Source organism: Beta vulgaris, chromosome 6, assembly GCF_026745355.1.
Source record: "Beta vulgaris subsp. vulgaris cultivar EL10 chromosome 6, EL10.2, whole genome shotgun sequence".
Lineage (NCBI taxonomy): Eukaryota > Viridiplantae > Streptophyta > Magnoliopsida > Caryophyllales > Amaranthaceae > Beta > Beta vulgaris.
Window position 1 is genome coordinate 41,593,928 of NC_079207.1, and position 13,985 is coordinate 41,607,912.

Below are 13,985 nucleotides of genomic sequence, written 5' to 3' on the forward strand. Positions count from 1 at the left end.
TCCATGTCCAAGAAGCAAAGAGACTCTGGAAGTTTCACCTTGTCGGTGATGATAGGTGACTTGGAGCCTAAAGTAGTGTTTGCCGATTTAGGAGCAAGTGTGAGTTTGATGCCTCTATCCGTGGCTAAGCACCTAAATCTTCCTCTTCATCCTACATGGAAGACTATTCAATTGGTGGATCGAACTGTGAGAGTGCCACATGGTGAGTTGGAGGATGTACCAATACAAATTAGGCATGTTTTGTGCCATGCGATTTTGTAGTAATGGATATGGAGGAAGATCCGTGGACTCCTCTCATTCTTGGGAGGGAAGCTCTTAAGACATTGGGTGTCGTGATAAACTGCAAAAATGATACAATCACGGTCGAGGTAGCCAACCAGAGGGTTGTGTTCGAGTTCTCAAAGACTTTTAAGAAACCCATGATAGAGAAAGTTTGTCGGGTCAATCTAGTAGAGGGTGAGATGGAAGATTTTGAGAAAGTGGTCCACACCGGGGACAAGTTATACGCTTCTATTCACGATGCCTCGAGCTTGTACATAGAAGAGGTGAATGAATTCTCCATGCTTCCTGATAGCACTACCGTTGAGGAGGTAAATGGAGAAACATTTAAGTTTCCTATGACATCCACTGATAAAGAGGAGAGATCTAAGCTTCCTCCCAAGGTAGAGTTCAAACCCCTTACCTCCTCCCCTACTTTCTCTTTGCTTGTCAACTCTGAGGACGGAGTTTGTATTAAGTTTAGGGGAGTTAGCATGTGTTCTCTCTATCTCAAAATTTTCTTTCTCCTTTTTGTAATTACGGTCATATTAATACATCTGTATTAATTAGGTTCATATTAGTGTATTTACATGTTACGTTTTTTTTTAAAAAAAAAAAAAAACTAACAAAAATATTTTTTTTCTGCATTTAGGATACCTTGGTTGCATGCATGATTTGTAGTTAAAAGTGTTCCTAACTTGATTGGAAGATATTAAACTTAACGGTTTTGGAAGCCTTGTTGTGACTTTGAGTGATCCTTGAAAATGATAACTTTTGGTAGAGTCTTTTTGAAATTAGGCAAGTTGGTTGATTGGATTGACTTGCCCCTTGTGCGATGAATCCTGAAGGAGGGCCAAGAACCTCGTCAGACTCATTTGCAACCCTCACCATTGATCACCTAAATTGTGACTTGCATTTTCGCTACCCAAAATTGCATAAGACCGAGCCTATAGAAGAATGATTTAGGACATTTCTTTTTGCTAGAAATAGGAGCTGAAAAGCCAAAAAGCTTTTATACTAGCATAATTATCCGTTTCTCAGCCCATCTGAGCCTTTCTATCCTATTTTTGCTTAACCCTCATAATAAGTCATGGCCAAACTTTTCCCAAAGTGAAGTACATGTCTAGTTTGTGTTGAGTTGAGTTGTTTTGATATTGAGTCTTAGGTTGAAAGTAAGTTAATGTGCGTGTATGATTGCAAAATTTGAAGAAAATTGCGAAAAAAAAAGAAAGGCAAAAGGTATGAAAGAAAGAAAGCTCTTATTGTTTCATTTGAATTTATATTATATTAAAAAGAAAAGAAAGAGTGAGAAAATTGTGAGAAAAATACAAAATATAATCAAAAAGTGAAAATCAATGTTCAAAAAGTGAAAATCAAAGCGAGAATCAAAGTTATGTGTGACGTTTCCATTTGAGTTAGTGTTAGGAATAGCTTGGGGGAGTTTTTACCCGTAGTTTGTACTCCGCTTTACCCTTTTTGCACCACAATCCTAAATTGTCATCCACACCTTTAACCTATCCCCGTTACAACCTTAATAAAGTCCCTTTTGACTTCTAGATTGAACTTGGTCGATTTAGTAGTGGCGGGTGAGATTTTGTGCAAGTCATGATGAGGGTCATTAAAATGTGTTAGATGTGAGCTATTATGGTTGAGCATCCCTAGGGAGGAGTCAAACTCGGGACTTGGAAGTGGAGAGGAGTGAGAAATCACTCTTAGAAAGCCTATATTTCAAGGAGACTCGGTTGATCGATGGATTGGATCTCTTAAATCACTCTTATGCTTCCTAGTCATCTTCCCTCTTGTGTTTGGTTGGTCGCCTAAATCTTGTTATGAACTCATTTAGCTTGCATGTCATGTTTGTAGCTTTGCACATAGAGCATTTAGGCCAGTGTATTGCATGGTTTTTCTTTTTCATCTTTTTCTCCTCTTCTCTTTCTTCTTTCTCATTCTTGATTTACTTGAGGACAAGTAAAATGCTAAGCTTGGGGGATTTTGATAAGTGCGTTTTTAACGCACTTTACGGACTCCTTTTAGCTCTTTTTGATCCTCTTTCTCCCCTTTCTTCCCTCTTTCTTCTCCATTTCTCCTTCTATTTCATGCTTTTGATCATTCTTGATCATAGTGATATTTACTAGATTTTCAGTCATTTTTGACTGAATTTCTGATACATTTGCTTTCACCATGTTTTATATTCTTAATATAGGCGGAAATAACTAAGATGGATGTGAGTTATAGAGTTGGCAAAATGACGACGGGTTTTGATTTTGGGGTAGGAGGGTTTGGTGTGCCCGCACCTGATTTTTGGTGTGCTCGCACCATTCGAATCCGCAAAAAGAAAATTTTCGAGGCATTTAAAAGACGAGAGTAATGTTTTAAGAAAAACTTATGCTTTATTATTCTAGTTCATAGAGAGTTATTCTAGGATTCTAGGATTTATACTAGAGAGAAAAACACTTTAGTTTTTGCTAGATTTGACATTCATTGATCATAGTTTGTGATTCCTACAACATTAAAGGTACTTTTCATTCAATTAATTTGAAGTTTCGGTTTTTATTTCATCTTTTGGTGGTTGTTCTTGCTCTTCATTGTTATTAGTTCTCCATTCTTATAGTCTCTTAATTGTTATTTCTATTAGTTTAATTATCTCTTAATCATATTTAGCCCTAGATTAGTCATAGATTTCATGTTATATTGCTTAGAATCCATGATTAATGAGTAGTTTCTTATCTAGGGTTAGGGTGAAAGTATGGATTAGGGTTTAAAATGTTTTGTTAATGTGATTGTGACGTTCTAAAGAAGTTTATGCATTGATCTTAGTGTTTTGAGACCTTAGGATTGATATTGATCATATTTATGCTTTGGTATTTTCGATTCAAATGTTCTGGAATTGAACTTTGAACTTTTTTATCATCCCCAAGAATCAACTTAATTTCTAGGCCAAGATATTGGGTAGAAATTAAGGGGATCCTTCATTAGGGGTTTTACGAATTCATCGAATCTCTTAATCAATTGACCAAAGACCATTCGAGAGAGGATTTAGTTGATTGATTAAGTGATTATTCTTGAGGACCAATCGAGAGAGGACTCGAGTATTTTAGAGGTAAACTAAACCTTGCACAATCGTCTCTATTGCTTCACAATTGCATTAACAATCATTGTCCATTCTTATTCATACTAGTAACCTTAACTCTAATGTCTTCCTATGTGATATTTAAACTCGTGTTATTTTCTAGTTCTTGTTATTAGCTAGTCATAGTTGTTATCAAATCTTTTCAAACCCCAAATACCCTTCTGTTATTTCACTAGGAACACTACAAGAGGGGGGGTGAATTGTAGTGTGGAACTTATTGCCCAAATAATGCGGAATTTAAAACATAAGCAATAAGGAACTGAAAGTACAAGAGAGATTTTTACGTGGAAACTTCTTGTCTCAATACAAGAAGAAAAACCACGACCTGCTCAGGATTTAAACTCTTCACTATAATAGGAAATCTCCTATGATTGAACCTATTACATACACAAGTTCCACTCGGAACTCCAACTCTCTCACAAACTCCACTCTATACTCTAGACTTAACTTTAAGTTTTTCAAGAGTTCCAACAACTCTTTACAAAAGGTTTACTCAAACCCTTCACCCCTAGATAAACTTCACCCTAAGTCTATGCATACACAAAAAGAACTTACTCAAGTTCCTAACTCGAACTTGATACAAGAATTCACTCAAACCCTTTGCCAAGTTCCCATTACAAGAGTTCACTCAAACCCTTTAACCCCGAACTCAAATACAAATGCTTGATAATTTGGTTTATAACTCTAGTATATGGAAATTGAATAACTGTAAAGGAACATGGCACTCGTAGGAACTTGAAACTCAAAGGAACTTACTCAAACAAGGAATAGAAAATATCATTCTTTTGTAACGTTATTCCTTAAGCCAAACTTATGGAATGACATAAGTCTAACTCTATGGAAAGACACTAGTCAAACACTATGGAATGACACTAGACAGACAATTTAAAACTTAATTGAACTTGTATATTTATAGCAGTCTTTTAGAATGAACGTGGGATTAATCATGTGTTAGTGGTTAAACCATTATCCATGAGTTCCTTACACGGAGGAACACGTTACTCAATCATCCCATGATCTCCATGATCACTGTTAAACGTGGGAGAGAATTAAGTTACTGCTCCTTAATTTTAGCAACCACTTTAAGCATTAATTTGAAAATCTAATTTAGTTAAAAACATTTTAATTATTAAATCTGAAATCAAATCATTTTAATAAAAATATTATCTTTAAATTTCTTCCGTAAAAATCGAATAATATTTTTATTATCTTTTGAAAAATAAAATCTTTTCCTTAAAAAGATTTTCCATAAAATCAGATTTTTCCTTAAATAAAACGGTTACCTATAATCTAGGCATAATTTACTCAACTGCCATTAATGTACCGTTGTAATGTCTCAACCTAAGTCTAGTTCCTTTAATAGTTAGTTCCTTTAACTTAGATTAATAGACTACCACGTCTGTTCCTTTAGAGAGGAACAGACAGACAATTTCTTTAACAACACTCATCATACGTATTATAAATCTAGGCCTTTTATTTTCCAAAAACTGAAAGGATAAAATTAAATTAATTAAAATCAAATTCCTAAAGAAATCGATTTTATTAAACCTAAAACTTATCTTTTATTTTAAAACTAAAACTTATCTTTTATTTTAAAACTAAAACTTATCTTTTATTTTAAAACTAAAACTTATCTTAAAACAACTAATGCACATTATTTATAAATATTTAACCACGTAGAGATTTATTAAGAAATAAACTCTAAATAAATTCTTATAGATTAAGATAATAATATGCCTCAGATCTATTGACTCTTAAATACTTTTGACTCTAAGTTCCACGAGTTCCTTTGACCTTACGAGTTCCTTTAGACCTTGTTCCATTACCTTTCATGTTTCCATATACTTACATGAATCCTAGAAAATAAACTCTCTGCCTTCATGCTCCATGCTGCTCCAACTCAAGAACCGCATGTTAATAGCTCCACCTTTGGAACTTCAGTGTGCTAGTTCCTTTAAGAAACTTCGCACTCATAGTTCCTGCTCAGGAACTTCTTGTTTCAACTCTGAAACGTTATATTGCTGCTCCCACTCAGGAACTGCTCCAGAACTTCATATTCAATGTTCCTCATAGGATGTACCTAGGAACCGCTCTATTTGTGTTCCTTATAGGAACTCTTTTAGGAACTTCACTTGTGGGAAGACCTTCATGATGTGATATATTCAACCTTTGATGACTTGTTTCATGTTAATGTAATATACACATCTCAAACACACATGTTAGTTAGATAATCATCATTTGTTTACAATCATCAAAACACTACATGACTCAACACCTTCAGTTAGGTAGTCTAGACTTGATAGACTTGAATTGATCCCATTTTTCCTGTGGATCGACCCTCGACTTGCCCTTACTATTTTCTTAGTAATTGATTGTTAGGTTTTATAAATATTATTTGAAAATTAATTTTTGGTGCCTTAACGACACACTAAAAACCTCTTATCAGTCATGCACAACTTTTTCAGACACATGGCTGCTCTATGCCACACTGAGCCATGCTCCTGGCACACAACTCTGCGTGAAGCGCAATTTCTTTCTTATCTTTTTTAAAACCTGTACCACGTGTACAATTTCTACTAGGAATGTCGTGTCATCCACGTGACATGTTAGCGTGCGCCTGGCACAACCAGTGCGTGAGGCGCAATGTTGCTTTCCGTATAAATAGGTCTGATTTCCGTATATATTTCAAAACAGATTTTACACACAACTCTTGACTTTTATATTACGAATACCTTACGAACATCTCGACGAACTACAAAAAGCTCCCTACAAAATCTCATACCTTTCAAACACAAACGGATTCAAATCTACATACATATACATTAGGCCTTACGGTTGCTTGTACCGAAGGTTGTCAATCTTGTAGACCCAAGCCACGGTATAATCCTAAAGGTCCTTAAATAAATTAATTATTTTTATATTAAAGTTACTAACTATTTATATCCTGATGTAGATCTTTAATATAAAATCGTTTTATTGTATATTCTAAGCTTTTTTTTTAAAAAAATTCATAGATTACTATATGGTTGCCTGATTGTTCTATACATATTATATGATTGTTCTATATATTATTTTTATCACCCACATGTTATTTATTGCTAATCAAAGACCTAAAGAACTGTTATAATATTAATCAGATTAATTTGGACAACCTGCTAGGTTCCATGTAAATTGATTACATAATAACATATCACTAAAAAATAGTCTTTTTATGTCTCCTGAACATACCTAGACTAATTATTTTTAGGGTGCACAAAATATTATTTGGTTATTCTTTTGCATAAAAATTGATATGAATCAATGTTTAGTAGAGGTCAGCAATGAGCAACATAGTTCCTGACTATGTTTGCACCCTCACCCCATTTCTTTAGTTCATTTTGACCATCTATGGCGTCTAGATGGGGAAATCTACATTGGATAAGTCCCTAATTTGTCTCTACGGTTACCCATATCGAATTAAGCTTATGAGTCTTCCTTTAAAGACTTATTGGCGACTTCAAAAATATTTTAATAAAAATCCTTTACATTGGGGTAGTCAAATCTAATACGCGCTCATCCCGCGCAGGTGAAATAAAAAACGCGCCTTCAGTTAGGTTTATGGCTTTTTACCTGATTAGTTTAATTGGTTTGATGGATTAAAAGATTTTAAATTAGGAATAGCAAATTGGGCGTATGCCCCCTTGCTTGACTATTGCATATGGCTCTTTCTTTTTTTCTTTGTTTTTTGTATTACATTTTTTTTGCGATTGCTTTTACTATTTATACTTTGAATTTATTTTTCACTTTTTATATTATTGCTTGGCATTTATTTTTATGTAACGAGGCTTGCACACAAGTTTTAGTTGTTTAGGGTGTTGGAAGGTTTGAAGGCTATTTTGTTGAGTTTTGATTTGAAGAGTTATTTATTAGTATGAGAATCATTGAGGTGATGGATTAAGGGGTTTTTGGTTGAATGAAGTTGGCTTTGGATGCAATATCTTTTTTAAATGATGGAAGGAAGAGGAAAATAATTCCTCGTCAAAAGTATGTCTATTCTTTTTCATATTCTTTTGTTTTTTTTTATTTAATGAAAGCTCATTAGAGACAATTTATTTTAGTTTCATCATTAAATTAGAAGCATAGATAATGGTGATAGGCTAATGAAAAGAAAAAATGCAATTATATTCATGAAACTAAAAAGGCTATTATAAATGAAACTCCTAGAGTGACATTGTTCGATGGGAAAGGATAAAAATGACTATGAGATGGACTCCTTGACTAGACCTAGAAAAATGAAAATAGATAATTGATCCTTTTGAATCGTTACAACATTGCCAAGGGGTTATTAGTGATACCAACTCTTCTTGTACGAGGTATTACAAGTTTGCCGTCATCGACACGTTTTTTGTAGTCGTTCTTTAGGATCCAACGTTCATATGTCAGATGTTTATTGCCTTGATGACATTTGCAATGTAGGTGCCACCTTTTGGACCTTTTTCTTCAGGTGTCCGGAGTAGGCGCCAATATAGAAGTGATCGCCTCTTTATCATGAAGGTAGTCAAAAGCAATATTATGCTCTAAGTGAAGTCGGAGATTGTGATTGTGCATTGGACGAGCCTTCGAGTGGGCTCACCTTTTTGCTTCCCCGTTAGGCGTACCTAGTTTGTAACCTCACGACCGCTCGTGAACATAAATCAAATGGACCTCACTTATATGGTTCTAAAAATGATTTGGATATTGAGAAATGATTTTGAGATGATGATTTGGAAATGACATGGGCTCTGAAATAATATGAGCTTGACCATGATGGAGAATAGGCCTAACTATATGCATATTGTAGACACAAAATCATGTCTCCCAATTGAGTACCCATGATGAAACATACAGTTGTCCTAATTTGTCCGGTCTAAAGGAAGAGCAATCAAACAAGCAAGCCCAAAAGCATTTCGAAAATATAAAGTCTATTCACGCCCAATTTTAAGGGTTCAGTCAATTATTCCTGATAATTAATTGAATGTTTTAATGTTCTAATATTAATTAATTTTAAAGGATATTTAGAAAATCATATTTTTATTCCTAAACACAACTCATTTCGGCATTTCAAAGGATATATATCTTATCAGAGGATAAAAAAAAGAATCTTAAAATAATCAATAACCGGCCAGAAAAAAACATCAAAATGGTGTGAGGAACTTGAGCGGCTTATAACAATGGCCTCCCAAACAATTTTTTTTTTGGCGACAAGAACAAGCAAAGACAACTAATTGACTATCTTACCTACTCGAGCTGCTATAGCTAGGTCATGGGTTGGACCTATTTCCTGTCTACTTACCTTACGAATTTTGCAAAAACTGAACTTTCTACAAATAGTTTTGATGTTATGAACTAACGTGGAGATTTCAAAGGGCTGATGGTGGTTGGCGATTGCTTGGACAAGTTTTGAACTGTCTGTTAGGATTTGAATACTTCTGATCCCTTTGTTGTACGCTTCGTTAAGCCCTCGATACATCGCGTATGCTTCAGTTTGCATGGGGTTCAGGGCCAAAATCGCTGCATTGCCTTCAAAAGCTTTTATACTATTTATTGAGGTTGACCAACCTATTCCTGCTCTTGGATAGTGCTTCTTGCTTTTCTTCCATGCTCCGTCAACTGAGATGATGCAGTCCTCGCGTCGATTATTATTCGCTGCAAACTCTACCTCCAGATGGAACTTGGTTTCGTTATGAGTTAACTGTAACTGCTTCTCTCTGGTCTTTGCAGCTTTATTCAATTCCTTGAGGAGGGCATCCTTGTGTATCAGGATGGAGACCAGGTTCTCATTCAGATTCCTGAAAACAACGTTATTTCTGTGTAACCAAATAGCCCATACAATGGCTATGAAGTCCTTTGCTCTCTCAGACTTTACACTATCTTCTTTCCAAAATAACTTTAGAAAGGTTTTGATCCATTCCTCTATGGGTGTTGGGGGTACCGAGTATGCTTTAATTCCCAAGTTAGAGCACGGCCACACACGTGCTGAAATGGCGCAATCTCGAAAAAGGTGACTCTCAGTTTCCTTGTACTTCTGGCAGAGATAAAAAATTTCCTAGAATGGAATATTTCTTTTAAGCATATTGGAGTTCGTAGCAATGTCTTTGTTGAGTAGTCTCCAGACAAATAATTTCCATTTGGAGTTGATGTCCATTGACCAAAGCTTATGCCAAAACTTCCTGTTATCCTGTGACGTGTCCAAATTTCCTTTTAGTGTTAAGTAGAAAGAATAAACATCCTTGACTCTGAAATTTCCAGACTTAGTTTCACTCCAATAATATTGATCTTGAAGATCATCCTTCGGAAGGTGGGTTGCTAAGATTCTGACCGCTGTATCGAATGCAAAAAGACTCCAAATAAGAGGGGGATTCCAGGCTTTATGATTTGGTAACATTAAGTCCTTGACTTTATGAACACCTATAACTCCTGGATTGATGCCCTCTTTAAACTGTACAGGATCTCCTCTGAGCCATTTGTCAGTTAGAATATCCGTTTGTGAGCCATCCCCAATTCTCTTTGTGAAGCCTTCGCGACAATCTTGAATTGATCTATAAAGCCCGCGAAATCCCCATAAGACTCTACTTAATTGAGATCTATGTAAAGCAATGTTTACTGGGGAGTCTTTGTACTTAGCGCACATTATTTGTGAAATCAAAGACTGAGTGGAGTTGTGGATCCTTACAGCGTGTTTTGCGAGAAGAGCTTTATTAAAAAGATGGATGTTCCTAATTCCGAGCCCTCCTCCCCCTTTGGGGAGCTCAAGTGTTTTCATGCTTTTCCAATAAATAGGCTTGGTTTCCTAGGCGCCAGCCCATAAAAATCTAGCAAAGATCGAGTTTATCTTCTCTGCTGTTTTTTTAGGGATAAGGAAGATACTAAGTATGTTGAGGCTCAGCATTGCTAGTATACTATTAATGAGGATGACGCGCCCTGCATGAGATAGAGCTAGATGATGCCAACTTCAGACTCTTTTCTCGACTTTCTCAATCAAAGGTTTAAACTTTCTAGTACTTCTACCGTCGATTTCAATATTACACCCCAAGTAGGTCCCCAATTTGTCAGCTAAGGGAGTATCTAAGATACTTCTCATGAAACGCTTGAATCGTGGGGGAGTGTTGGGACTGAACATTATATGAGATTTATTGTAGTTGATCACTTCACCTAAAACACGACTGAAGCAAGATAAAATTTTCCTCACCTCTTCACAAGCGCCTGGCGTAGCCTTGAGGAATATCAAAGAGTCATCTGCAAAGAACAGGTGTGACACTGCCGGACATGATCTAGCTAAACTAATTCCTTGGAACCGACCTTCATTTACACCATGTGTTAGCATTCTAGACAGGATATCCATTACTAAAATGAATAGATAAGAGGAGAGAGGATCTCCCTGTCTAAGCCCGCAGGTAGGTTTGAAGCACTTTGTAGGCTCACCATTGACTAGGATAGAATATGAGACAGTAGTGATGCATTGCATGATCCACTACCGGCATATGGCAGGAATTCCCATAGTATTAAGCAACCATTCAAGAAAGTCCCAGTCAATATTATCGTAAGCTTTGAACATGTCTATTTTGAGCGCTGCAAGATACTGATTACCTTTTTTTCGATGCTTTATTATGTTAATTAACAAGTTCATGAGCAATAAGACAACTGTCCGATAGTAGTCTGCCTGGAACAAAAGCATTCTGATAGGGGGAGACTAGGGTCTTTAAAGCCGGCTTGAGCCTGTTTGTGATTACCTTCGAAATTACTTTATAAATCACGTTGCACAAGCTGATTGGCCTGTATAGACTAGCTTCCTCTGGTCGTTCAGTTTTAGGAATCAGGCAGATATTATTACAGTTCCATTCCTAAAGAATAAACCCTGTGGAGAAGAAGTGAGAAACAGCTTTCCAAATATCTTCGCCTACTATTGACCAGTACTTCTGGTACAATAAGGCATGAATTCCATCCAGGCCGGGAGCTTTAAGACTCCCCATTTGAAATACAGTTTGCTTGACTTCGTCTTTGGAGATTGGATTTATTAACTCCAATTGTTGCTCATGTGTTATTTGAAAAACTAAATGTTGAAGTGTGGAAAGTTCTCCCCAGTAGTCGTTGTCATGATGAGCCTTTTGGTATATGTTAGTAAAGTGATTTAGTAACTCCTTTTGAATATCCTCCTTGTTTGAGAGCCATCCCCCTGTTGGACTCTTGAGCATAAGAATCTCATTACGGTGCCTCTGTCGCTTTGCTTTTTTAAAGAACCATTTTGTATTTGAGTCCTCCCATGCTCTCCATTTACTTTTAGCTCGTTGCTGCCAGTATTTTAGTTGAACATCTAATTTAGCTAGATTTACGCGTTTAACTTCTTCATATATGATTCCCGCATTGTGTTGAGGGAGATTGGCTTGAATTTCACCACAACGATCTAAAAAATCCTCCCAGCGAATATTGTGCAACTCTTTGTAGTTTTTGCACCATTGGAAGAGCTTGTATCTTATCTGGGGACTTTTCAGAGCGACCTTGAACATCGGGGAACCACTGATAGGTAGGTGCCAGTGCTATGATATAATGGTTGTGATTTCCTTAAAATCAAGGCACCAAGCTTCCATTTTGATAGGTGTTTTTTTCTTATTGGTAATTGGTGAAGTGATCAGTAAAATTGGACTATGATCCGATACTAGAATAGGTAGATTTAGGAGTGATGCATCTGGGTATTTGTGGAACTAGTTTTTAGTGGCATACGCTCAATCTAATCTCTCATATATTCGATCTGTTTTCGTATGGTTATTGCACCATGTGTATCTCTGTCCATGAAAATTGACTTCCGATAGCCGCATTTGACTTCTTCATATTGAAAAATCTTCTTTTCCTGGTATGTGATCCCAAACAATTTCGAAATGAATTTTCGATTCACCAATGGCTGAGAACCATCGATTCACAGCACCATTATCTTCAATCTTGCCACACTCCCTTCGCAAATTCACCAAAAAAAACACAAAATATCAAAATCGAAAAGATCAAACCACAATCACCAGCAGTAGCACCGAGTAGGGGAGTGAGGTGGGAGTTGAAAATTATAGGGTTTTCATATTGAAGAAGAGGAGAGGGATAAAAAAAACGAGTTGAAGAAGATGGAGATGACTCTTCTTCTGGTGGTCGGGGCAGCCATGGAAGGGGAGCGACGTGGGAGTAGTCAGGAGAGAGAGAGGGGGGGAGGGGACTGCCGGGGGGGGGGGGTGGGGCTGCGGGGGTTGTGGGGTAGAGTGGATGGGGTGGGGGCTGGATTGGAGCGCCTGGGGGGCTAGTGGGGCATGGGTGGTGGTTTAGGGGTTAGGATTAGGGTTAAGGTTTAGGGATTAGTGGATGGTTAGTGCTAGGGTTAGGAGTTAATAATGGCAAAATTATAAATAACGCAAACAACAAGTTAACGTCTATTAGAAAAAGGGCATTTGGTGAACATTTTCGAAAACTCAGGGGTATATGGTGAATATCTGAAACATTGAGGATATTTGGTTTTAAATCACGGAATACATGAGGATCCGATGCAAACCCTTCCCAACCGGGTAAACATATGTGAAGTGAAGGCTCGAATCACATGCCACTAGAACATCGGTTTAATGTCACCCTTTATATCTTAATAGCAAGGACAATGATCAATAAGAACTGTCCTCTAAATATGCGTCCCATCAAGAGCTCCAATACCACCTACATTAGTTTTCAGAATAAAAAACCTAGCTTAATAAATAAATAAGATTTCGAATTTTTCACCATAAATTTGTCAAATTTCTTTTTGCACCATATACCCTTGCAAGTTTCGAAATTCACCATAAGTGATAAAATAAAAAAGTCGTGGTCCGCTCATGCTAAGGTGACATATTTATAATAATATTTAACTTTTTTTTTCCATTTTGATCTTTATTACACTTATTTTGACGATTTCAAATAAGAAAAATAATGCACTTGTTGAGAAAATGAGGTAGTATATTTTAGCTCGGTTTTAAACTAGTGAAACTAGCACCCTTTAAAATCGGGTTAATCAATCCCATTTCGACTTGTGTGGACCTGGTTCATAGTAAAATTACTATGCATCAGGCTCAGGCACGTGAATTGGGACACACACTTCTATAATATACAAAAACCCACTATATCACAATTAGATACACTAATAAGAGAGAAATACATTATATCACAAACAAATACACTATAACACAAAAAACACTATATCTCTTGCAAAAAAAAAAAAACTATAGCATACATAAACACACTATACTACATACAGATACACTATATGAAAATTGAAAATATTATCCTAATCAACTAAAACAGGTTCGATTGTACAATCAACTACACAGAAACACACTATATCACAAACAGATACACTATGTAAGAAAGAAATACATTAGGTCATAAACAAACACACTATAGCACAAAACAAACACTATCACAAATAAACATACTATAACATAAATAAACACAATATACCACACACAAACACACTATATTGAAACTGACAATATAATCCTAATCTTCTATAACAAATTCAATTGTACAATTAACTATATCACGAAAATTGAAAAACAGAGTAACCACTTGAAGAGAGAGA